Source organism: Scyliorhinus torazame, chromosome 20 (genome assembly GCF_047496885.1).
Source record: "Scyliorhinus torazame isolate Kashiwa2021f chromosome 20, sScyTor2.1, whole genome shotgun sequence".
NCBI lineage: Eukaryota > Metazoa > Chordata > Chondrichthyes > Carcharhiniformes > Scyliorhinidae > Scyliorhinus > Scyliorhinus torazame.
The window spans coordinates 23977095-24004330 of record NC_092726.1 but is presented as its reverse complement, the minus strand read 5'-3'; the positions used below and the strand labels follow the sequence as shown (position 1 = coordinate 24004330).

General features: G+C 52.1%; 1 protein-coding gene across 3 annotated transcripts in view; it reads right to left on the bottom strand.

The window, feature by feature from the left end:
• The window catches only part of LOC140396978 (phytanoyl-CoA hydroxylase-interacting protein-like), a 91921-nt gene extending 71281 nt beyond the window's left edge, over positions 1-20640 (bottom strand). For 2 of the 3 annotated variants that reach the window (XM_072485979.1, XM_072485981.1), the window contains exon 1: positions 20414-20640. The gene's annotated coding sequence lies outside the window, so the exon portion shown is untranslated. Of the gene's footprint in view, positions 1-12544; positions 12637-20413 lie in introns of all 3 variants that reach the window. The other variant, XM_072485980.1, reaches the window with a different exon arrangement.
• Positions 20641-27236: the final 6596 nt, after the last annotated feature.

Sequence of the window (27236 nt, the reverse complement as noted above, 5' to 3'; positions counted from 1 at the left end):
CAGGCTTTGGGGGGGTCAGGAGGTGAGTTACTCCCAGCCTCAGACCTGCACTTGTAGCTACAGTATTTATATGGCTGGGTCCAGTTCAGTGTCTAGTCAATGGTAACCTCCAGGAGATAAATCACTTGGTTGCATGGTGTACCGAAAACAACCTCTCTCTAAATGTCGGAAAGACCAAGGGACTGATCATCGACTTCAGGAAGCGTAGAACGACACACACTCCCGCCTGCATCAATGGCTCTGATGTGGAGATGGTCGATAGCTTTAAGTTCCTGGGGTCCACCATCACCAACAGTCTGTCTTCATCCACTCACGTTGATGCAACAGTCAAGAATGCCCAACAACGCCTCTACTTCCTACGGAAGCTAAAGAAATTTTGCATCGACTCTCACAAACTTCTACAGATGTGCGTTAAAGAGCATCCTATCCGGCTGCATCACAGCTTGGTATGGCAACTGCTCGGTCCAAGATCGCAAGACACTGCAGAGTGTGGTGAACTCAGCCCAACGCATCACACAAGCTTTCCACCCTCACATTGATTCTGTCTACGCCTCCCGCTGCCTCAGGAAGGTAGACAGCATTATCAGAGACCCCTCCCACCCAGGCATTGCCTTCTCCCAGACCCTTCCATCAGGCAGAAGGTACAGAAGTCTGAAGACCCGCACATAATAATAATAATTGCGTATTGTCACAAGTAGGCTTCAATGAAGTTACTGTGAAAAGCCCCTAGTCGCCACATTCCGGCGCCTGTTCGGGGAGGCTGGTACAGGAAGTGAAACCCGTGCTGCTGGCCTTGTGCTGCATTACAAGCCAGCTATTTAGCCCACTGTGCAAAATCAGCCCCTAATTCTTCCCCACAGCTACAAGACTCCTCAACGACTCCCCCTCGGACTGATCTGTTCCCTGTAAAAACACTATTCACGGCACCCTATGCTGCTCTTGCTCATGTATTTGCTTTGTTTGGCCCCTTGTTCCGCACTGTAACCAATCACTGTTTGTCGATGGACCATTTGTCAATGTTCTCTGTTGATTATTCTTTTTTTTGTCTACAACGTACGTACTGTATACGTGCCCCTGGCCGCAGAAAAATACTTTTCATGTACTTCGGTACACGTGACAAATCAAATCAAAGGATGTTGATTGTAGGGGATTCAGCGATGGTAATGCCACTGAATGTCATGGGGAGGTGGTTAGATTCTCTTTTGTTGGAGATGGTCATTGCTTCGCACTTGTGTGGCATGAGTGTAACTTGCCACTTGTCAGCCCAGCCCTGAAAGTTGTCTTGCTGCACATGGGGCATGGATTGCTTCAGCATCTGAGGAGTTGTGCACTGCACCGGCTGGAGCCTGTTTGAAAGGCCGTAATCGTATTGTACCACTGCTCCAAGACTGGGCAAAGCACAGAGTGCTGGCTCAAAATGCCAGCTGGAGAGCCCTGTTCCTCGGCCAGTTATATTTTTAATCCTTTTGAGAGAACGGGCAAGAGGCCCAGATTCCTCAAAGCATGAAAAGATTGCAGAGTAAATTATAAGTGGCCCCGGATGCTAAGAAACCCAAGCAGTGCCACATAACACAGTCATTGAACCAGAAGTGGCACATGTAGATGGACATACCAGCAGAGACCTGCAAATCACAAATCAAATTGGTATCTGCAGTGTAATTTAAATACAGGACTTCTGCTTATTCGCTTCATCAAAGACTTGAACAGAATCAAGCTTTCTAACCCTGGAAAAAGCTTCCGAAATCTGTCGCTGTGTAAAAACAGGTTGAGGAATTATAAATACAACTTTTGTCAAGAGTCCGGCCTCGTGACTTGTTTATCGTCACAGATTCTGAAAGTCTAATTCGGGACCATTTTCACCCCTATTCAAAAGGCAGGTTTTAACCCGATAGGCTCAATATTATTGAGATTTAAATACTTTCATTTCCTCGGAACCGGCCCGTAATAATCTATTATCGAAGGAAACAGCTTGCGAACTTGTTTTGTGACGAAGGCCTTGTTTAGGATTCACGTTTCGTAGCAAGGCTATCTGAGAGATTGCATGGTGCCCTTTGGCGTTCCAGAGTGTGTGAACATTCTGGAAGGTGTTGGCTGTTAGCACCTTCTTCATCCAGAATCCGTGCCGAGGGAGAGCTGCGCTATCAGAGGGTCATCCGAGAGCTTTTCTAAAAGCATTTTGTTCAGATCGGGCCTCTTCATGTTTAGCACAAAGAACAGCCCTTGGCACAATAAGCTTGATCCAATGAATCATCGATCTCTTTCCCTTTAGTTCACCTTTCATCCCGTGATCATTTTTCAAACGATTTTCCAATTATGGGGCAATTTAGCGTGGCCAATCCACCTACCCTGCACATCTTTGGGTTGTGGGGGCGAGACCCAGGCAGACACGGGAGGAATGTGCAAACTCCAGTGACCCAGAGCCGGGACTGAACCCGGGTTCTCGGCGCCGTGAGGCAGCAGTGCTAACCACTGCGCCACCGTGCCGTCCCCTTCATTCCGTGATCAAGTGGGCCGGGGGAAAGATTCCCCCCCCCCCCCATTCCCATTCCCCCAGCCATCCGAATATGGCTGGAAGTAACGTTTGGGAGGATTATGAGATGGGTGTGCGATGAATTGATTTCTGATTTCCTTGCTCTTTCCCTCTCTCTCTCTCTGGAGGGATTTCTGTGCTCAATATTTGGCATCGGGAAGCCAGATGGAAGATTGGGAGCTTGACGTGAACTCTCCATGAGAGGTGACGGATACTGGGCTGACATTTAGAGAGGCTGAGGATAGAAGCTGAGGAGGGGAACCGCTTCGAAAAGTGGAATGATCTCTCAGATAAAGCCGGATCGAACCCAAGATGAGGGGCTGATGCCTTTTCTCCTCAGCTTGGATCTTGTATGTCTCTCTCTTGTGGAGACCAAGGATTCTCCAAAAATGGGGCTATGTCCCCGTAAAAACACTGGCGTTTCGCTCCAGACTTTCCTGAAAAAAATTCACTTACCTGCAGGGAGCTGGCCGACACCCGGGATGATTCTCACAGCTTTGGCTGCGGATACGGGCCCCCACACTTCTGGTTCCTGGTCCACACACTCGCACGGCGGCTGCCTCCAACAGCCGCGCCAAGTGCCATGGCGGACTCAGCCGGCGAACCAGCGCTGAGAAAGGGCCCCCCGATTGGCCCCGCGCCGCTTCATCCGACCCGCCCGATCGCTGCCCCGGCCGACCATAAGCCCCCTCCCCCCCGCCCCCCAACAGGGCGGCCGCGGACTGAGTCCTGACCGGCCAGACGTGGTTCGAAGCACGCCGTCGTGAAATCGGCCGGTCTGGATCGAAGTCTCGCTGGGAAGACCTCTGGCAATGGCACCCCAGCCGCGCGGCGTGATTCGCGGGCGAGCGAGTCTCCAGGGGCCAGAGAATCACGGGAGCGGCGCTGGGCCCGATTTGGGCGCAAAAGTCGACTCTTCGCCCCGCGCACAACGCGATTTCGGCATGGGACTGCGGAGAATCCAGCCCCATGAATTGGCTTCAGTTTGAATTTGGATTGGTTTTTGGAGCAAACAATGAGATGGATTGAGGGTTTGCCCTGACCATGGCACATTGGTTTAGTGAATAAATGTTAAAAAATGAAGTGCTTAGAAAGGAAATCGGAGGGTCAGGAGCAAAAGACAAAACATTTTGGATTATTGTTTGGTTCATGGAATCAATTCAAATAATCGTTTTCAGCACAAAGAGGTAGATTTTGACATTGTACGGACTCGCTAGCACCCGTCTTAAATTCAAAATCTGCCCCGAAGGGGGATATGAGGGAACGAGAATTCATTAACACAAAGGGGTTCTTTGGACAGTGTCCGTCACAGCGTTTAAGTGGGACGCAAGTGGGATAGATATAAACATGAAGGAAATCTGAACGTGTACTGAGAAAGAGTCAGTGGGTTTGGAGTACATCACTCTGATGTGGAGCCAGCACGAACATAGACGTAATGTGCTGAATGGCCTGCTTGTGGATCAGCATGTGACTTTGTGCTGCACTGTCAGAGGGTCAGTACTGAGGAAGCACTGCACTGTCAGAGGGTCAGTACTGAGGGAGAGCTGCACTGTCAGAGGGTCAGTACTGAGGGAGTGCTGCACTGTCAGAGGGTCAGTACTGAGGGAGAGCTGCACTGACAGAGGGTCAGTACTGAGGGAGTGCTGCACTGTCAGAGGGCCAGTACTGAGGGAGTGCTGCACTGTCAGAGGGTCAGTACTGATGGAGAGCTGCACTGTCAGAGAGTCAGTACTGAGGGAGCGCTGCACTGTCAGAGGGTCAGTACTGAGTGAGTGCTGCACTGTCAGAAGGGTCAGTACTGAGGAAGTGCTGCACTGTCAGAGGGTCAGTACTGAGGAAGCACTGCACTGTCAGAGGGTCAGTACTGAGGGAGTGCTGCACTGTCAGGGGGTCAGTACTGTGGGAGTGCTGCACTGTCAGAGGGTCAGTACTGAGGGAGTGCTGCATTGTTAGAGGGTCAGTACTGAGGGAGTGCTGCACTGTCAGAGGGTCAGTACTGAGGGAGAGCTGCACTGACAGAGGGTCAGTACTGAGGGAGTGCTGCACTGTCAGAGGGCCAGTACTGAGGGAGTGCTGCACTGTCAGAGGGTCAGTACTGATGGAGAGCTGCACTGTCAGAGAGTCAGTACTGAGGGAGTGCTGCACTGTCAGAGGGTCAGTACTGAGTGAGTGCTGCACTGTCAGAGGGTCAGTACTGAGGAAGTGCTGCACTGTCAAAGGGTCAGTACTGAGGAAGCACTGCACTGTCAGAGGGTCAGTACTGAGGGAGTGCTGCACTGTCAGGGGGTCAGTACTGTGGGAGTGCTGCACTGTCAGAGGGTCAGTACTGAGGGAGTGCCACACTGTCAGAGGGTCAGTACTGAGGGAGTTCTGCACTGTCAGAGGGTCAGTACTGAGGGAGCGCTGCACTGTCAGAGGGGCAGTACTGAGGGAAATGAAATGAAAATCGCTTATTGTCACAAGTAGGCTTCAATGAAGTTACTGTGAAAAGCCCCTAGTCGCCACATTCCGGCGCCTGTTCATGGAGGCTGTTACGGGAGTGCTGCACTGTCAGAGGGTCAGGACTGAGGGAATGCTGCACTGTCAGGGGGTCAGTACTGAGGGAATGCTGCACTGTCAGAGGGTCAGTACTGTGGGAGTGCTGCACTGTCAGAGGGTCAGTACTGAGGGAGTGCTGCATTGTTAGAGGGTCAGTACTGAGGGAGTGCTGCACTGTCAGAGGGTCAGTACTGAGGGAGTGCTGCACTGTCAGAGGGTCAGTACTGAGGGAGTGCCACACTGTCAGAGGGTCAGTACTGAGGGAGTTCTGCACTGTCAGAGGGGCAGTACTGAGGGAAATGAAATGAAATGAAATGAAAATCGCTTATTGTCACAAGTAGGCTTCAATGAAGTTACTGTGAAAAGCCCCTAGTCGCCACATTCCGGCGCCTGTTCATGGAGGCTGTTACGGGAGTGCTGCACTGTCAGAGGGTCAGGACTGAGGGAATGCTGCACTGTCAGAGGGTCAGTACTGAGGGAGAGCTGCACTGTCAGAGGATCAGTACTGAGGGAATGCTGCACTGTCAGAGGGTCAGTACTGAGGGAGTGCTGCACTGTCAGAGGGTCAGTACTGAGGGAGTGCTGCACTGCCAGAGGGTCAGTACTGAGGGAGTGCTGTACTGTCAGAGGATCAGTACTGAGGGAATGCTGCACTGTCAGAGCGTCCGTACTGCGGGAGTGCTGCACTGTCAGAGGGTCAGTACTGAGGGAGTGCCACACTGTCAGAGGGTCAGTACTGAGGGAGTTCTGCACTGTCAGAGGGTCAGTACTGAGGGAGCGCTGCACTGTCAGAGGGGCAGTACTGAGGGAAATGAAATGAAATGAAATGAAAATCGCTTGTCACAAGTAGGCTTCAATGAAGTTACTGTGAAAAGCCCCTAGTCGCCACATTCCGGCGCCTGTTCATGGAGGCTGTTACGGGAGTGCTGCACTGTCAGAGCGTCCGTACTGAGGGAGTGCCGCACTGTCTGAGGGTCAGTACTGAGGGAGTGCTGCACTGTCAGAGGGCCAGTACTGAGGGAGTGCTGCACTGTCAGAGGGTCAGTACTGAGGGAGTGTCGCACTGTCAGAGGGTCAGTACTGAGGGAATGCTGCACTGTCAGAGGGTCAGTACTGAGGGAGTGTCGCACTGTCAGAGGGTCAGTACTGAGGGAGTGCTGCACTGTCAGAGGGTCAGTACTGAGGGAATGCTGCACTGTCAGAGGGTCAGTACTGAGGGAGTGCTGCACTGTCAGAGGGTCAGTACTGAGGGAATGCTGCACTGTCAGAGGGTCAGTACTGAGGGAGTGCTGCACTGTCAGAGGGTCAGTACTGAGGGAGTGCTGCACTGTCAGAGGGTCAGTACTGAGGGAGTGCTGCACTGTCAGAGGGTCAGTACTGAGGGAGTGTCGCACTGTCAGAGGGTCAGTACTGAGGGAATGCTGCACTGTCAGAGGGTCAGTACTGAGGGAGTGCTGCACTGTCAGAGGGTCAGTACTGAGGGAGTGCTGCACTGTCAGAGGGTCAGTACTGAGGGAGTGCTGCACTGTCAGAGGGTCAGTACTGAGGGAGTGCTGCACTGTCAGAGGGTCAGTACTGAGGGAGTGCTGCACTGTCAGAGGGTCAGTGCTAAGGGAGTGCTGCACTGTCAGAGGGTCAGTACTGAGGGAGTGCTACACTGTCAGAGGGTCAGTACTGAGGGAGCGCTGCACTGTCAGAGGGTCAGTACTGAGGGAGTGCTGCACTGTCAGAGGGTCAGTACTGAGGGAGTGCTGCACTGTCAGAGGGTCAGTGTTGAGGGAGTGCTGCACTGTCAGAGGGTCAGTACTGAGGGAGTTCTGCACTGTCAGAGGGTCAGTACTGAGGGAGTGCTGCACTGTCAGAGGGTCAGTACTGAGGGAGTGCTGCACTGTCAGAGGGTCAGTACTGAGGGAGTGCTGCACTGTCAGAGGGTCAGTACTGAGGGAGTGCTGCACTGTCAGTGGGTCAGTCCTGAGGGAGTGCTGCATTGTCAGAGGGTCAGTACTGAGGGAGTGCTGCACTGTCAGAGGCTCAGTACTGAGGGAGTGCTGCACTGTCAGAGGCTCAGTACTGAGGGAGTGCTGCACTGTCAGAGGCGCACACTGAGGGAGCCCTTCATTGTCGGAATGTGCGGTCTTTTGACTGAGATATTAAACCGAGTCTCTCTCATCTGAATTTCAACAAAAAGCTGGGCTGCTCGCCCCAGAGCCCTGGCCAATGTAACCATCCTCCAACCGATTACCGAGTCATGATCACAACACTGCCTATGGGAGCTTACTGTGCACCAGATTGCTGCTGCAATTCCTACATTTCCTCAGTGACTACACTTGCCAAACGGTGTAATGCGTTTGGGACTATCCTGGGGATGCGAAAGGCACCATATAAATGCTGCTGCGTTTGTGTTCAGCAATAGATGAACCCCTTTTGGGATTGCACAAGCTGCAGGTGGAGATGGTGTGATCGTCAATCTCACACTTGCTCGTGATCGTTTAATGTTCCTGCTTTACAGGTTGCTATGTTCATCAAGGTGAAAAATGGCAGTAAAAATACAACTCGCCTTGTCACACCTTGTGTGTGTGGTGAGTCTCGCACTGAACGAGGTGCAATTACTTGTTGCAGATGGATATTTGAGCTTGGGGAGTGCGGGGGGTGGGGAGGTGGGAATCATAGGTCAAGAGGTCAGATGAGCTTCCCGCTCGTCTTCGAATAATGCCCTGGGATCTCTTAACATTCACCGCACTGGATGGAAGGAGTTTTGTTCAACGTCTGCTCCGAAAGACGGCACCATCAAGAGTCGTCCCCCCCCCCCCACCCGGGGCGGCACAGTGGCACAGTGGTTAGCACTGTTGCCTACGGTGCTGGGGATCCAGGTTCGATTCCGGCCCCGGGTCACTGTCCGTGTGGAGTTTGCACATTCTCCCCGTGTCTGCGTGTGTTTCGCCCCCACAACCCAAAGGTGTGCAGACTAGGTGGATTGGCCACGCTAAATTGCCCCTTAATTGGAAAAAAAGAATTGGGTACTCTAAAAAATGTTTTGTTTCAACAGTTCTCCCCCCCCCCCCTCCCCCCCACTCCACCCCCATCTCGGGTATCATCCTTTCAAATCTGCTCTCAGTGTCCTCCTCTCAGTCATTGCTAACTACTACTCCATCTTCAACTACCCTTATCTCTTCAACGTTCTTGTATATGGTCTCAGATCTGTGTCCATCTTTCCAAAATCTCCCTGTCTGAAGCTTTCTGACGAGTTCCTTGCCCTGCCTCAGCACTGAAGTAGCCCTCAGCAGAGTCACAGAGAGTGTCCTTGATCAAAGGACTCAGGAGGGTGGATATGGAAGGGATATCTCCTCTTCAGGGGGTATTGTTATGGGCCAGGGTTCAGAGAACCCCAAAGCGTATCATGGAGTTCACCTGACCCACAACTTTGAATAGATTGTGGTATGGAGAGCACACGGGCTCACTCTGCAGGTATGATGCAACAGAGATCCCCAGTACTTTTAAATTAAAACAATGTTTATTTATGAAACCAGTTAGCAGTTTATAAACCCACAGTAAACATCTTAACAACTATCAACACCAATAAATCCCCAAAGAATACAGTACTCTATAGATAACCCTTAATAAATTCCCAAAATCCGGAAGATAAAAGACCTTTTTAACACAGGGATTAGGTTTAAATTCAGTCTTGAGAGCAGTCAGCACTTTGAAATCACCCAACTGATTTAGAGACAGTCTTTAGTTTGCAGAGAGAGATCCTTATACAGCTCCTTGCTTTACCTGCAGCTATCCAGCTCTCAAAAACGAAACTAACCACGCCCTGTGGCAAACAGCCTAAAACAAAAGTAAAACAGCCAGACAGCCCAGCTCCACCCACTCTCTGACATCACTGCAGCTCTCCAATAAACACCCATTTCTTAAAGGTACACCCACTACAGCTATTTGATAAACCCCCATTTCTTAAAAGGTACTCTCACATGACAGTATCGAGACCTCGGAGGTACATTGTTTCAGAATGGGAGGTCTCCCTTTTAAGATGGCGACGAGGAGATTTTTCTTCTCTCTCTCTCTCTCTTTAGTCTGTGGAATTCTCTCCCCCAGGGAGCAGTGGTGGCTCCGGGTCATTGAATTCTGAGGTCACGATCGGCGCTTCCTAAATGCAAGACTTTGACATTTATCCTGGGAAATGTTTCAGTGAGAACTTCCATTGACGCGGGGAAGAGTGGGTGCTGCCGGAACAGTATCATCGTGAAGGAAAGTACATATCGATCACACTGGCTCACACAATGTCAAACCACGGGCTCTGCCCATGACATGGTGAGGGGCTGGTTTAGCTCACTGGGCTAAATCGCTGGCTTTTAAAGCAGACCAAGGCAGGCAGCAGCACGGTTCAATTCCCGTACCAGCCTCCCCGAACAGGCGCCGGAATGTGGCGACTAGGGGCTTTCCACAGTAACTTCATTGAAGCCTACTCATGCCAATAAGCGATTTTCATTTCATTTTCATAATCTTTCAACCAAGTCACTTTCTACAAAGGTTTAATCCGACACTGCTGATTCAGCAAGGTGTGGGAGGGGGTGGAGGGTGACTACAGCAAGCATAAGCTTTGATGTCAGTGGTCTTGGAGTCTGAACCAAGGATTTCGCTGCAGAACCACACCACTCCCTGTAGGTTTCACCAATTTTGAATGACAGTATGTTGAAATACAAATCTTCACTTCCACTAACGAAGCAAATACCAGCAGGAATCAATCAGCGACTAGCTTGAGAACATGTTCCCGCTAAGTTGCAGCTGCGATCAGCCATGCAGCATCGAATCATAGAATTCCTAGAAGGAGGATAGAATCCATAGAAGGAGGCAATTCGGCCCGACAAGTCTGCACCAACCCTCTGAATGTGCAGTCCCCTGCTCTATCCCCACCTAACATGCACATTTTTGGAAACTAAGGACAATTTTTAGCACGGTCAATCCACCTAACCTTTGGACTGTGGGAGGGAACCGGAGCACCCGGAGGAAACCCACGCAGACACGGGGAGAACGTGCAAACTCTACACAGACAGTGACCAAGGCCAGAATTGAACCTGGGTCCCTGGCGCCGTGAGGCAGCAGTGCTGCCCACTGTGCCACCAAGCTGCCCCTTGTGTAGCAGGCCTTGTTCTGGGTTCAAGCAGTACGTTGTATCTTTTTTAAAACTGGCGACGAAATTCTACAAGGGACATTGCAGAGAGTAATTGATGATCCTGTTAAAAACCAGCCAGAACTATTCAAGGGGAGGCGGGCCGACGCCCTAGCCTTTGCTTCCCTAATCGCCCGCCGGAGAATCCTGCTCGGCTGGCGATCGCCAACACCACCCACAGCCGCAGACTGGCTGGCGGACCTGCCGGAATTCCTCCACATGGAGAAGATCAAGTTTGCCATCCGAGGGACAGAGGACAGCGTCCACAGAGTGTGGAGGCCATTCATCAGCCTGTTCCAGGACCTGCTCGGCGCACTGGTAAGAAGGGGGCCTTTCTCTCAGCTGATGACATGTTCAGCTGCGCACGGTTCAGAGAGGACGTTAACTGGCGCACTCAGATCGAACATTGGCACGCCAGCATCAAATCAGCAGTGCTCACTGACTCACCATGCTGATCTGCCCACTCTGCAACCCTCCGAGCCCTGGCACCACCGCCCTAACTATAATAATGTCCGGCATGGCCCATAATGGAAGGGCATGCACTGGACACAGACTCTATTTGAACGCACCCATAGTGCTGAAATAACAGGGAGCCAAACTTTGTGGCCAAACAATCTAATTGTCATCTTCTTCTTCTATTGATAGTTCAGTGTAAAGTAAAAACAATAGCTTACTCCCGGGTCGAGCGCGAAACAAGAGGGGATATATTTTTTGAGCGTTAAAAGTTTTTACAAATTATAAGATTTGTTAGTGGATGGGTTAATAATAATAATCTTTATTATTGTCACAAGTAGACTTACATTAGCACTGCAATGAAGTTACTGTGGAAATCCCCTCGTCGCCACATTCCGGCGCCTGTTCGGGTACACAGAGGGAGAATTCACAATGTCCAAATTACCTAACAAGCACGTCTTTCGGGACTCGTGGGAGGAAACCGGAGCACCCGGAGGAAACCCACGCACACACGGGGAGGATGTGCAGACTCCACACAGACAGTGACCCAAGCCGGGAATCGAACTCGGGACCCTGGAGTTGTGAAGCAACAATGCTAACCACTGTGCTACAGATGGTGCAGCTGATGTATGTGTATGTGTGTGTGTGTATGTGCACATTTGTGTGGGTGAGTACGAATGTGTGTGTTTGTCTGCATGCGTGTATGTGTCTATGTGTGTGTGCGCATGTATGCAATTATATGTGTGCGCACATGTATGCGTGTGGGGGGGATTGTCACATGGCTGGGTAAGTACTGTTCTTAGTACTGACTCATAATACTAAATTATGCAATGATACCCTCGCAGGTTAGCTCACACTGAACTCTTTTTTATTAAATCACGGCACCCCAGTTGATAAACAGCCGTACGTATTCAGCACTCCATGAAACACAACTCTGGTCTCCCAGAGTATCCCGGAGAAATACTTCTATCCTTGCTCTTTAAATCATCTTGAGAAGGATGCTCGCACCAGAATCCCACTTGAGCGTCGCAAGGCACAGAAGAGGTCACAATGTCGCACAGGCGCATCTAGTCCATGGGACGCCCAATCGCCGAAGTGTTCTGCTGCAAAAAGGGAGCCAGTGCTGGCATTATTTAAAACGCTAGGCACCCAACTTGTAGGGAAGGTCTCTTTGCAGGAGGGCTAATTTCAAGGTGTGTGAAAATGTTTTTGGAGGTGTGGGGGATTTGACAGTGAGTACTGCTGCATTCTCACGGATTGGGCAGAGGAGTGGGTACCTGACCACACGAAGGCTGCCGCATGGTGGGTGGGGGGACGGGGACTTGGAGCTCGACCTGCAATGTACCATTCACGTGTTGGCCAATGGATGCGATAACAAGTCTTACAATCAGCAGAAAGAAAACTGAAGTAATACTCAAGCCTGCTCCAAGAAGGCATAGCAGTTAGCACTGTTGCCTCACAGTGCCAGGGACCCAGGTTCTATTCCCGGCTTGGGTCACTGTCTGTGCGGAGTCTGCACGTTCTCCCCGTGTGTGCGTGGATTTCCTCCGGGTGCTCCGGTTTCCTCCCACAGTCCAAAGATGTGCAGGTTAGTTGGATTGGCCACGCTAAATTGCCCCTTAGTGTCCAAAGATGTGCAGGTTAGGTAGATTGGCCATGCTGAATTACCCTTAGTTTCCAAAGATGCGATTAGGTGTAGTTACGGGGATAGGGCGGGGGAGTGGGCCTAGGAGGGTCGGTGCAGACTCGATGGGCCAAATGGCCTCCTTCTGCACTCTAGGGGTTCTATGGATCTCGAGCCCAAGGAGTCAGTCCTTGGCCAGAACCTGGCAGCAGTGGATCAGTTCACTTACCTCAGCATCATGCTCTCTGTGTTTATCAGCAACAAAACACATGCAAGAATTGTCAAAGCAGGTGTAGTCTCTGGCAGACCTCGAAGACCAGCCTGAGAATGAAGAGGAGTATCATCGATTACGGCATAGAAACTGGCCCCAAAATCATGGCGGAATTCTCAGTTTCAGAGACTAAGTGTTGATGCCGGGACAGAATCGGTGAACGTCTACGACAGCAAAACTGTCGGTGGTCGCGGAGCAATTCCAGAACCGTTAACGGGCTAGCACCGGCGCCACGTGGAACACGAGAGATTGTAATGAAAATCGGTTTCCCATTTGCTGGGGTCGGGAGTGACACTCGAGAGGCTGACAAGCTGGAGCCGCACATTAGCTCTCCACTCCCTACACACGCTCATCCCAGCCAGCAAGATGGCACTGGTTGCGTTGGAGCGCGCCCATCCCATTGATGGATCGGCTGGGGTCAGAGGGTACCTAAGGGGTAGCCTTGGGGGGGGGGCATATGACCCGTGGCACGAGGTTCACAGCGGGCAGTCAACGCCGTGGGCAGCTGCATGGCCGCCTTGCCAGCTGCGGCAATGGTGTTCCGTGCCCGTCCACCCCGACCCCACAGTCCACCTTCTGGCCACCCCCCCGCTACTCCCCCCGGCCCTGGCAGAAGCCCCTGGTCAGCGGCACAACTGGCAGCAAACTATGGTGATGTTGGATACATTCCGTACCCCCCTCTCTCTCCCTCAGCAGGCACGGCGCTGGTTTCCCGATTTTTGAAACCACAAGTGAAACTCCCCGGCGGGAATTCCCCCAGTGGAGGCGGAAAATCACGGAGGCCGCAGAGAATACCGGGTCAGGCCCACTAACGATATACCAACAGCGTTTACTGTACGCGCGGAGTAGAATGCACTAACGCCTCTGTCAAGGCACCGGAGCATGGCATTCTGTCGGGTGCCCGCCTGAATTTTCACCTCACACGCCATTCTCCGCCCAATCACGTTTCCCCATTCCGCCGGCGGCCGATGGAGAAACGCGCCCCATGTTTTTGCATACACTTGACACCCACCCACCACAAACCTTCCCCTCTTCACCTTTCCAGTCGCAACATGCTATACTCAACATCAGTACTGAGCCTCAAATTTTCACAGGACAAATGGATGTTTTACTGAACAGTACCTTCTAACTGGGTGTCGCAAATCGAGCTGGTGATACAGGCCACGTTGCGAAGATACATGAGAGCTTAAGACACGCTCACACAGAGCAGAACCTGCAGGGCGAATGACCAAAATGGCGACCACCAATTTCTGCGTTTCATTCTCAGTAGTTACGCTTAGACGGAATTTTTCAAAGCTTCAGAGGTCGACCTATGTGTCACGTCAACAGTATTTTTATAGGGGACCTAGAATGATTAGAGTTTGAATTTGTGACCCCTAGTTTTTCGACGCAGATTGGCTGATCAGCAATTCCAACTGCTCTAACAGTGCAGCCATCTTGCCAGCAAAAGATGTGTCTCGCCGGGGAAAGAGATTATTGGAAAGGTGTTCCACTGCAACAGTGGAGAGAAGATTGGAGGCTATGTCGCTGGGAGCTTTGAGGAGAATAACCTCTCCTTTTACTTTTAACACAGGTGGTGCTTACACAGGTCTCTGCTGTGCAGTAGTCAGGCTAAACTCCTTCCTGGAGTGGAAAGGCCTTATGCTGAAGGCCCCCCTATCAGTTCTGCCACAGTGGGCAGCGCCCTTGCCTCAAATTCAGAACTTCATTGGTTCAAGTGACACGCTGATAAGTGGCAAATAACAATTTCTAAATGGGGCGATGCTGAGGAAATCAGAAGTACAATGGGACTTGGGAGTCCTTGTTCACGATTCTCTTAAGGTTAACGCGCAAGTTCAGTCGGCAGTTAGGAAGGCAAATGCAAAGTTAGCATTCATGTCGAGAGGGTTAGAATACAAGACCAGGGATGTACCTTTGAGGCTGTATAATGCTCTGGTCAGACCCCATTTGGAACATTGTGAGCAGTTTTGGGCCCCGTATCTAAGGAAGGATGTGCTGGCCTTGGAAAGGGTCCAGAGGAGGTTCACAAGAATGATCCCTGGAATGAAGAGCTTGTCGTATGAGGAACGGTTGAGGACTCTGGGTCTGTACTCGGTGAATTTAGAAGGATGAGGGGGGATCTTATTGAAACTTACAAGATACTGCGAGGCCTGGATAGAGTGGACGTGGAGAGGATGTTTCCACTTGTAGGGAAAACTAAAAGCAGAGGACAGCATCTCAGACTGAAGGGACGATCCTGTAAAACAGAGATGAGGAGGGATTTCTTCAGCCAGAGAGTGGTGAATCTGTGGAACTCTTTGCCGCAGAAGGCTGTGGAGGCCAAATCACTGAGTGTCTTTAAGACAGAGATAGATAGGTTCTTGATTAATAAGGGGATCGGGGGTTATGGGGAGAAGGCAGGAGAAGGGGGATGAGTAAATTATCAGCCATGATCGAATGGCGGGGCAGACTCGATGGGCCGAATGACCTACTTCTGCTCCTATCTCTTTTGGTCTTATTACACCACACAAATGCAAGGCAGTGACCACCTCCAACAGAAGACAGTCTAACCACCTTCCCCAGACATCCAATGGCATGATCATTTTCAGAGCCACCACTGGAATTTTTTTTCCAATTAAGGGGCAATTTAGCGTGGCCAATCCACCTACCCTGCACATCTTTGGGTTATGGGGATGAGGCCTACGCAGAAACGGGGAGAATGTGCAAACTCCACACGGACAGTGACCCGGGGCCGGGATCGAATCCGGGTCCTGGACGCCATGAGGCAGCAGTGCTAACCACTGCGCCACCATGCCGCCCCTCACCACCAGAAACGTAACTAGACCAGCCAATATAAATAAAAGCCAGACAAATGATGGCATTCTATTGCAAGTGGCTCAACTCCTGACTCCCCAAAGCCTGTCCACCATCTACAAGGCACAAGTCAGGAGTGTGATGGAATACTCCCCACTTGCCTGGATGAATGCAGCTCCAACAACACTCAAGAAGCTCAACACCATCCAGGACAAAGCAGCCCCGCTTGATCGGCACCCCATCCACAAACATTCACTCCCTCCCCCACCGACGCACAGAGGCAGCCGTGTGTACCATCTACAAGATGCACTGCAGCAGCTCACCAAGGCTCCTTAGGCAACATTCCAAACCCGCGACCTCTACCATCTAGAAGGACAAGGGCAGCAGATACCTGGGAACCCCACCACCTGGAGGTTCCCCTCCGAGTCACTCACCGCCCCGACTTGGAAATATATCGGCCGTTCCTTCACTGTTGCTGGTTCAACATCCTGGAACTCCCTCCCTAACAGCACAGTGGGTGTACCTCCACCATACAGGCTGCAGCGGCTCAAGATGGCAGCTCAGCACCACCTTCTCGAGGGGCAATTAGGGATGGGCAATAAAGGCTAGGCCCGGTCAAGATTGCTATGTCACAAGAGTGAATAAACTACAACTTCAGAGGCACCGACTCTAGGTTGACATTCTAGTGCAGTACTGAGGGAGCTCTGCACTGTCAGCGCTCGTGTCTTTTTGAGTCTGGCATTAAAGTGGAGGCCTTTTCTGCCCTTGGTGAAAAGACCCACAGTAGCATTTAAAGGTCAATAGAGGAGTTCATGCTGGGTGGCCTGGCCAATATCTTTGCTTCTCCCAGCACCTGAAGAAACAGATTATGTTGCAACTTTGGGATCTTGCTGTGTGCAAGCGACAGCTGCACTCCTTGCAGTAGAATGCAGGCTGCATTTCAAAAGTACTTAATTGGATATAAAATTCTTTGGGTTGCCCCAAGGTGGTGACTGTTGCTATATACAAGCAAACTCCTCTTTCTCTGCTCAAAGGTGCACCACCCATTGTGACCTGTGGTGTTTATACTGTGGTATGCATTCAGCACCGACTGGCAAATGACATGAGAATGTGTTCCACGGTCGTTCGCCAAAGTATTTAATGTCCTGGGTTCTGGAGAGACCGTGAGAGAGAGTATCTCTGGCGTGATAATGGCGTTGTTACATTTTCACGGGTTCAGGCAGAGCAGACTTTGAAAGCTGCTCGAAGCTCACAGGGGCTACATTCCTCCTTCAGCTGCTGAACCCATCTCTCCATGCTTTGCCACCACTGAGCTCAATGTATCCAAGCTGCTCTTGGCTGAACTTGCGTCCTCCATAAGCCTCAGCTATTTCAAAACCAGGTGCCTAGATCCTGTCTTGCCCGTGTCTCCTGTTCATCCACTGTCTCGAAAGCATGAAATTGAAGATCCTCGCACTCACCCGGACCAACTCTAGCCTCTTGTCTTTTTTTCCATCTGTTTTGCCCATCATTGGAGGCAGATCATGCACCATACGCAAATCCTTCAGCCTCACTCCCGCTCTCTCACTCTTCAGAAACCCTGGGCGGGATTCTCCACTCCCGCGCCGGTTGGGAAAATCGCCTGGGTCGCCGAATTTTCCCGCGACGCCGGTCCGACGCCCTCTCTTAAGCGGCGAGAACGGCCCCGTCGAGTTCCGCGCGGCGCAGGAAGGAGAATCGCCCGAGACAGCCAAAATGGCGACTCTCCGGCACCCCTGCTATTCTCAGGCCCGGATGGGCCGAGCGGCCAGCCCAAAACGGCGGATTCTCCCCGGCACCATCCACACCTGGTGGCTGCCGGCGGGAACGCTGGGGGGGGGGGGATCCCGCACCAGGGGGGGGGCCTCAAATGGGGTCTGGCCCGCGATCGGTGCCCACCGATCGTCGGGCCATCCTCTCTTTAGGAGGACCTCCTTTCTTCCGCAGCCCCGCAAGATCCGTCGGACATCTTCTTGCGGGGCGGACTCAGAGAGGACGGCAAACACGCATGCGCGGGTGATGCCAGTTATGCGGTGCCCGCCGCGTCATGTATGCAGCGCCGCCTTTACGTGGCGACAATGCCTGGCGCGTGTAAATGAGGCAGCCCCGCTCCTAGCCCATTATCGGGCCCTGAATCGGTCGGGATAGGGGCCGTTGCGCGCCGTCGTGAACCTCGACGGAGTTCACGGCGGCGTGGGCACTTCGGCGCGCGAGTGGAGAATCCCGCCCCCTATTTTAAAACGTGACCTCTTTGACGAGGCTCTCACGCGCCACCCTCGTTCTGTCTGCTTCATTGTCGCTGAAAAACCTTGGAATAGTTTCCACCTTTGAGGGGAAAAAAGGCGCTGCAACAATGCAACTCGTTCTTGTTCCATCACTCCGACGCCCTGACCGAAAGCGGTCCAGAAAAAAACAGTTTATTCTTGTCAGGGTGAATGCTGTTAGTGACTTCCACAGCCCACGCTGGGGTTTCCATGGTGACGGGATAACCGTGACAGCCAGAAAGATGCTCTAGTCCATTCCAGTGATATTCACCGTGAGAACAGAAGGTGGATAGTGTGAGGAGAGACAGTGGCTAGTGAAAGGGGAGAGCGAGACACAAGCCGCTATTTACACTGACAACCCATCTGGCTGCACATGGGCCGGCGAAGTGGGCACGGAGGTGAATGCCCTGTACAATGCTTCATTCAGCCATTTTCTCCTCACGAACACAGATCTGGTTTCATCCGCTTGTGGGTGAAACCAAAGCTGTGTTTGCGATCTGTGTGCGGCAGCACACAATGCTGGCACCACTCGTGCATGTCCAGCGAAGGAAACAGAGGTTAAAATGTCCCCCAGTCTGTGCACAAAACAATTCAACTGGTGATATTGGTATGTGCGACCCGGCGTGCGTATCGGTGGTAGTGTGACCGTATACCACAGTGGGCGGGGCGGTGGCACAGTGGTTAGCACTGCTGCCTCACTGCACCAGGGTCCCAGGTTCGATTCCCCGCCGGGTCACTGTCTGTGCGGAGTCTGCACGTTCTCCCCGTGTGTGCGTGGGTTTCCTCCGGGTGCTCCGGTTTCCTCCCACAGTCCAAAGACGTGCAGGTTAGGTGGATTGGCCACGCTAAATTGGCCCTTAGTGTCCAAAGATGTGCAGGTTAGGTGGATTGGCCGTGCTAAATTGGCCCTTAAGTGTCCAAAGATCTGCAGGTTAGGTGGATTGGCCGTGCTAAATTGGCCCTTAGTGTACAAAGATGTGCAGGTTAGGTAGATTGGCCGTGCTAAATTGGCCCTTAGTGTCCAAAGATGTGCATGTTAGGTGGATTGGCCGTGCTAAATTGGCCCTTAGTGTCCAAAGATGTGCATGTTAGGTGGATTGGCCGTGCTAAATTGGCCCTTAGTGTACAAAGATGTGCAGGTTAGGTGGATTGACCATGCTAAATTGGCCCTTAGTGTCCAAAGATGTGCAGGTTAGGTGGATTGGCCGTGCTGAATTGCCCCTCAGTGTCCAAAGATGTGCAGGTTAGGTGGGGTTATGTGGGTAGGGTGGGGGACTGGGTCTGGCCGGCGTCTTCTCTCAAAGGCTTGGTGCACAGTCGATGGGTCAAGTGGCCCCCTTCTGTACTCTGGATTCTTGATTGTATCAGAGTGTGATAATGTATGTGTGCCAGTGTGTTAGAAAGTGTTAATGTGTTTGTGCTGTGTGTGTGTCAATGTGTGTACAAGAGTGGTAGCTTGCTTGTGTGTCAGAGTATGTTAATATAAAGTGCACGTGTCAACATGCATGGTGTGTGCATGCATGTGCATGACTGACATCTCAGCAGCTCGTGCGATGACCTTCGAGCATTCTTAAAGTTGCATGACATATTTTTGAATCTGAAATATTCTGCTCGCCCTTTGGCCTGAGAAACCAAATCTGGTGGCTGCTCGCCCTGCCGGCGCATCGTCTTTCCTCCCTCCTTTGCTGTGCCCTCCCTACCCCTTGTCTCAACCTAGTGATCTCACTATGAACTTGAGGCCAGTCAGCCAGCTCAAAGGGAGGTTGTTCCACACTGGGAGGTATCGTCCAGCCTCCACAGATAGGTGTTTTGCGGTAAGGTGGCTGGAGAGTGATCGTGTAAGGCTGACTCAACCCTCCTCGCCCGCAACCATCGGGGGGGGGGGCACTGAGACTAACGGTGGTGGTATCCAGGTTGCCGGCTCGGTTGTGACCATGGCACGAACAAAATGGGGGAACGTTTCTGCAAGATTCATAGCTCGCGGCGCCATTGGGAACATGTGGTTTGCATGTCTCGCCTGGTCGGTGAGTGGGCACGTAATCGGCACTGCCAGTCTCACTGAGAGAGGCTGGCGGACACGGTGCCATGGCGGAGATGTTCGGGGGGGGGGGGGCGTGGGGATTCCAGCTTTCTGCTGAATCTAACCTAACACGCACAGAGAAATCCAAAAGAGCAAGACAACAAAACAAAAAAATGAAGGAAACATGCAGATGTTTCACAAAGACAGATATCTAGAAGGTGGGCAGGGGTGGAGCAGACATTCCTGTCTCGCTGTGGAAGAATTTGATCCCTCCTCGAATCCACCTTCCCTTACCCCAAGTGGAACCATTCCCAGAATGTGTGCAAACCTTCCGAAGGAATGGGTGTGTGGCTGGAATGGCTGCACACTCTGGAGGGAGACCCCACGCTGGCCATGGTGCTGACTTGGTTAAGTGCCCACCCGACTAGGGGTGGGTGAACCTTCAGGACGTGGGGCACACCAGCCCACCATCTCTCCTTGCCCCAATGCTACCTGTTTATTTTGCTGCATTTACAGGAACCCCCAGATACTGGGGGGGGGGGCTCTTTCAATGCCCTCCCTCTCTCCTGTGCTCACATACCCCTGGGGGCTGGTGCTGTACTGCAGATGGACCCCACTCCCCCCTATCTCAGCCTCCTTCCTCCTAAAGAGCACCGTGCTTAATTGCATGAAGCTCTGGTCTCCCACAGCCTGGAATAAATGCAACACATCCAACCGGTTCATGCAACCCACCTTAAACCGTGCCTCCTCGATTCTTCGCGGTCTCCCCGACGTTGTAAGTTGCAAAGCTGGGGAGGGGAGGGAAGGGTGGGGGATTGCAATAGCTGAGCCTATTCCAGCTGCATCGCCCCTTGCCTGCTTCAGACGCTGCTGTCTCTCCTCGATGGAGCAGCCTCCCAGTAACAGCGGCTCCTGACGTCAAATCGCTGCATAATCCCCCCACACTCGGGCAGTCAATCAGTCCCTGGAGGATTCTGAATAGCCCAGGTACACCCTCCCCTCCCACCCCCACATTCAAGGCTACCCCAGGCTGCCCCTCAGCTCTGTGAACACAGGCTGTGTGTGTGTGTGTGCTGGGGGGGGGGGGGGGGGGGGGGCAGAACTAGAGGCAATTAATCAGCTGCCTCTTTCTTTAATATATTTTATTCCACACATTATCAAATTCTTACATACAGAGGCTTAACTATAGCATGCAAACAGTTTAGCATTTTTGTTTGAATAAAGTAATAGCAATAGAATTCCCCTATTCTCTTCCCCCCCCCCCCCCCCCCCCCAGCCTCACTATCCTCCCTCCCTTCCTGACCCTCCTTCCCGCCACCCCCATCTTCCCCTAACTGCCCGCCTGGAACAGGTCAAAGAAGTTACAGTGTAGAAGGAGGATATCCGGCCCATCGAGTCTACACCGGCCAATGGAAAGAGCACCCTACCCAAGCCCACTCCTCCACCCTATCCCAGTAACCCCACGTGACCTTTTAGGACACAAAGGGGCAATTTATCACGGCCGTGGCAGCACGGTGGCGCAGTGGTTAGCACTGCTGCCTCACGGCGCCGAGATCCCAGGTTCGATCCCGGCTCTGGGTCACTGTCCGTGTGGAGTTTGCACATTCTCCCCGTGTTTGCGCGAGTTTCGCCCCCGCAACCCAAAAGATGTGCAGGATAGGTGGATTGTCCACGCTAAATTGCCCCTTAATTGGAAAAAAATGAATTGGGTACTCTAAATTTAAAAAAAAAAAATTTATCACGGCCAATCCCACCTAACCTGCATGTCTTTCGGGACTTGTGGGAGGAAACCGGAGCTTCCGGAAGAAACCCACGCAGACACGGGGAGAAAGTGCAGACTCCACACAGACAGTGATCCAAGCTGGGAATCGAACCCGGGACCCTGGAGCTGTGGAGTCCTATAGATGACTTGATGAGGACACATTTTTTCTTTTTAAATAAATTTAGAGTACCCAATTTTTCTTTCCAATGAAGGGGCAATTTAGCGCGGCCAATCCACCTAACCTGCACATCGTTTAGGGTTGCGGGGGCGAAACCCACACAGACACGGGGAGAATGTGCAAACTCCACACGGATAGTGACCCAGGGCTGGGATTCGAACCCAGGTCCTCAGCGCCGTGGGCAGCAATGCCAACCACCGTGCTGCCCAATGAGGACACAATTTACTGTGAGAGAAGGCAGCGACATTCTTAAAGGGACATTGTCTCAAAATGAAAAATGTCCCGTTGTGGAAAAATCTTTGGGTTTCTCCAAAGCCATATTTCACAACAACAGTTGACAGGGATACCATTTCTTCATTTGGTTTTTTCCCAGACTTGCCCTCTCCTCAAATATCGAGGCAGACCACACGTTGCTCCTCAGATTTAAAAAAAATCTGATTCACTCATGTTCTTTCGGGAAGGAAATCTGCCATCCTTACCTGGTCTGGCCTACATGTGACTCCAGATCCACAACCAGTGTGGTCACCTCTTAGCTGAAATGGCCGAGCGAGCCACTCAGTTAAAGGGTAATTAGGGATGGGCATCAAACGCACATCAATGGAATAATAGGTTTTGCTACAGGTATAAGAATCTCTTGTGAGATCACATCTGGAGTAATGTGTACAATCCTGTGCAGCACACATCAGGAGGAACATGCTGCCCTTGGGAGGACCACAGCACAGATTCACCAGAATGTTACCAGGGCTCCAGGGGTTAAATACTAAGGAGAGATTATATAAACGAGGCTCAATCATCAGTAAAGTGATGGAAGGGGATCCTCAACAGGGCTATCTAGCGGCGCTTGCTCAGCAATAACCTGCTCTCGGACGCTCAGTTTGGGTTCCGCCAGGGTCACTCAGCTCCTGACCTCATTACAGCCTTGATTCAAACATGGCCAAAAGAGCTGAATATCTGAGGTGAGGTGAGAGCGACTGCCCTTGACATCAAGGCAGCTTTTGACCGATAATGGTATCAAGAAGCCCGAGCTAAACTGGAGTCAATGGGAATCAGGGGGAAAACTCTCCGCTGGTTGCAGGCATACCTGGCGCAAAGGAGGTTGGTTGTGGTGGTTGGAGGTCAATCATCTCAGCTCCAGGACATCACTGCAGGAGTTCCTCAGGGTCGTGTCCTCGGCCCCACCATCTTTAGCTGCTTCATCAATGACCTCCATTCCAACATAAGACTAGCAGTGCGGATGTTCTCTGACGACTGCACAATGTTCAGCACCATTCGTGTCTCCTCAGATACTGAAGCAGTCCATGTCCCAATGCAGCAAGACCTGGACAATATCCAGGCTCAGGCTGACAAGTTACATTCGCACCACTCAAGTGCCAGGCAATGACCATCTCCAACAAGAGAGGATCTAACCGTCGCCCCTTGACATTCAATGGCATTACCTTAACTGAATTCCCCAATACCAACATCCTGGGAGGTTACCATTGATCAGAAACTGAATTGGACCCAGCCATATAAATACTGTGGATACCAGAGCAGGTCAGAGGCTGGGAATCCTGCGGAGAGTAACTCACCTCCTGACTCCCCAAAGCCTGTCCACCATCTACAAGGCAAAGGCAGGAGTGTGAGGGAATACTCCCCACTTGCCTGGATGAGTGCAGCTCCCAACAACACTCAAGAAGCTCGACACCATCCAGGACAAAGCAGCCCCGCTTGATCGGCACCCCTTCCACAAACATTCACTCCCTCCCCCACCGACGCACAGTGGCAGCCGTGTGTACCATCTACAAGATGCACTGCAGCAACTCGCCAAGGCTCCTTAGGCAGCACCTTCCAAACCCACGACCTCTACCATCTAGAAGGACAAGGGCAGCAGATACCTGGGAACCCCACCACCTGGAGGTTCCCCTCCGAGTCACTCACCGTCCCGACTTGGGAATATAGTGCCCGTTCCTTCACTGTCGCTGGGTCAAAATCCTGGAACTCCCTCCGTAACAGCACTGTGGGTGTACCTACACCACAGGGACTGCAGCGGCTCAAGAAGGCGGCTCACCCACCACCTTCTCAAGGGGCAATTCGGGATGGGCAACAAATGTTGGCTGAGCCAACGAAGCCCACATCCTGTAACAAAGGTGATAAAACGCGAAGGAGTAAAGGTTGAATGGATAGAGTTCAGGTATACATCAACCGTGGTTTCACTGAATGGAAGAACAGGCTGGAGGGAACGAATGGCCTTCTTCTATTTTCCTCCATCGCCCGACATTGACCAACTTAACGCAGGATTGCAACCCGGCCCACCCCTGTCTGAATCACGCAGCACCACCTAAGATGGCTCCTCGAGGAACAGCTTGAACATCTTGTCAAGGGCTGGTGACTGCAAGCTGTTGTAGTGAAAATAGTGCTGACAGATCAAATGCCAATCTTTATTGCATACATGCCTGGGTTACATGCGGTGGTTTATAGTTAAATGCTCCTGCCCTGTAATTACTGCAGGTTGCTCATGCATGCACCTCCACCTCTCCTGATTTGAAGTATATTATGGCTGTATTATTATCTTAGCTTCCAGCTTCCCCTGTTGCCTCTGCTTGTTTTAGCCATTCTTGCCTGTGTGGCACAGCTCGGTCTCCGAGAATGAGTCCCTCTTTGAAACAGACGGCCCTCTCTCTCTTTTGTGCGTCTCGTTTTTCTTTTATTAGTCGCAAATTATGAGTCATTTGGCACAGGGGCCAAGTGAAGAAAGCGACAGGGTTGCAAGGGTCGCTAGAGCCCAGAATGTGAAAGGGAGTCGGCTATTTCCCGTGTCGGCGTGGGTTTCCCCCGGGTGCTCCGGTTCCCTCCCACAGTTTGACTACAAAGGTGGTTAGGTTAGGTGGATTGGCCACTAAATAGTCCCTCAGTGTCCAACGGTTAGGTGGGGTTACGGAGATTGGGTCTAGGTAGGGTGCCCTTTCGGAGGGCTGGTGCAGACTCGATGGGCCGAATGGCCTCCTTCTGCACTGGGGGAATTCTATGGTCAAACAGCCCACAGGGGCAGCACGCTGGCACAGTGGTTAGCACTGTGCCTCACGGCTCCAGGGTCCCGGGTTGGATTCCCCGCTGGGTCACTGTCTGTGCGGAGCCTGCACGTTCTCCCCGTGTGTGCGTGGGTTTCCTCCGGGTGCTCCGGTTTCCTTCCACAGTCCAAAGATGTCCAGGTTAGGTGGGTTGGCCATGATATATTGCCCCTTAGTGTCCAAAAGGTTAGGTGGGGTTACGGGGATAGGATGGAGGCGTGGTCTTTAAGTAGGGTGCTCTTTCCAAGGGCCGGTGCAGACGTGATGGGCCAATTGGCCTCCTTCTGCAGTGTGGGAATTCTATGGTCAAACAGCCCACAGGTTCGGACAGTAAGAGTGGTCACCTGGGACAAAGAGCACCTCCTGCTCGAGAACTATGGGCTGGATTCTCCGATCCTGCGGCTCTCTCCGCAGGATCCGTCTGGTCTTATGACCAGAAAGTCGGTGCCGCCTCCGCACCTATCCTCTGTCCAGCGGGGGGCTAGCAGCCACGCAGTGTAAAGACCCCAGCTTTACCTGCGGATACAGCTGGAGAATGGCCGGGTCCGTGGACACGCATGTTCACTGCGGCGGCCGCGCGCGGACCACGACCTGCCAAAAACTGCCCCCCTTAACCAGCCTCGCCACCCCCGGGACCACCCCCCATCAGTCCCCCCCCCAGCCCCCGCCGAAGCGCCACCCTGCCAGCGGAATGGCTCCTCCCCCGACTGTGACGGCGCTGGACTCAGTCTGCAGCCGCAACGCGAGCTCCGCAAAAGTTGTGAGCTCACATGTCCCACGCCGTCAGGGACTCGGCCCATCGGAAGCGGAGCATCGGGGAAGGGCCTCAGGTGACATCCCCGAGTACCCGTCGGCTGTCCGAGAATCCAGCCCCGTATCCCAGTGACATTCAGCACTTCGGGAGAGAATATCACCGATGGGCCGAGCGGTCTCCATCTCTGCTGCAAATTCTCTGCGGGCGGAATTTCACGGCCTCGTCGCGGCAGGGGGTGAGGACAGAACACGCGACGAGGTTTTCGAAATTCCATTGACAACGGCGGGACCGAAAATCCCGCTGGTGGGACAGGCCCTCTGTTTCCATGAAAACCAAGTTAAGATGCAAGGTTCAATCCAAACCGGTATTTTATTGTCACACGCTCCACATCGCAAAATGTTTACCTGTTTATAAACAACAAGCTCATTATTGTGTTAGACTTAACGCACAGTGGTGTCCTTTCATGGAAGCTACCACATTAAATGGAGGGTTTCCCATAATAACATTTCTACTCAGGTCCTGGACTCGAGCTCTTACCAAATCCACTGCTCCTCCTCAAAATAGCACCACGGGATCGTTTACACCCACTTGAGAGGGCGGAGGGGCCTCGGATTAATGTCTCATACAAAAGACAGCACCCCTGACAGAGCTGTGCCCCCTCTACTGAGTGGGACTTGAACACTAAACCTTCTGATTCAGAGCCACAGAGGAGGATGAACTTCAGGGCTGCAAAGCAGAGGTTATCAAAGGAACCCGGCTGTTAGAGAGCAGGTTGTGCAGGCAATTCTCTTGCCTTTGGTGGGATATCCGCACACAAAGTTGCAGTCACGCTCTTTCCCTGTCATCAGATTATGATCATCACATTTAAATCATGCTGGTAATCCCCAGCGTAATGGCGAGGGTGGGAGACTTGCAAATGGCACAGTTAGGTAGGGTGGAAAGGAAAAAGGGGTAAGACAGCGAATGGAAGACAAATGAGAGGAGCAAAGAATTCAAATATTGTCTGCGTGGGTCCCCGCCCCCCCCCCCCCCCCCCCCCCTTCACAACCCAAACATGTGCAGGGTAGGTAAATTGGCCACGCTAAAATGGCCCTTAATTGGAAAAGAAAAATTCAAATCTTGCTCAAGAGAGACGCTTTGCCAAACTTCTCATCTCGCACTTATGAGGACAAACACAAGAAATTTCAAACTCTCACAACAATTTATACTGCAGGAGAAAAAGGGGCAAGTTAACACTGATTGGCCGCAGTGTTGACACGCCTTTCGCCATTGCCTGATCCATGGCAACGCCACTTGGGATGGATGGCAACCCGTCACTTTTCACGCCGCTTAGCTTTTGGTTGAGAGTTACGTCCGGCAGCGGGGAACCTTTACCTCCCTGGATCTCCCAGCTCTGTGTCACACCCAGGCATCGATTCTGGCGCTGGCCATCAGCAGTCTGGGAAGCAGATAAAGCACCAGCGACCTCTGATTTATGGATTGTGTCAGACGCTGAGTAAATGAGAAATACTCACCAAGTAGGTCTCATGATTAAGGGGCTTGTGCTGGGGAAAAGGTGACAGGAGCTGGAGATGGATTGTGACAGTCCGTGGAGCCAGCACACAATAGCAAACGAACCGATAAATGCAATATGATTCAAAAAAGTGATAGCGAGGAGTAACAGATTGGATCAGCAATGCCGCAACTGTAGCCAGTGATAAATTATGTAGCTGTGTTATTCTGCTCTGGACATACTTCAGTATGTGATGTTAGCTGTAGACATTACCCTCACGATCTAGGCTCACCGGTGAAGAATACATCCCGTGCTGGTGAAC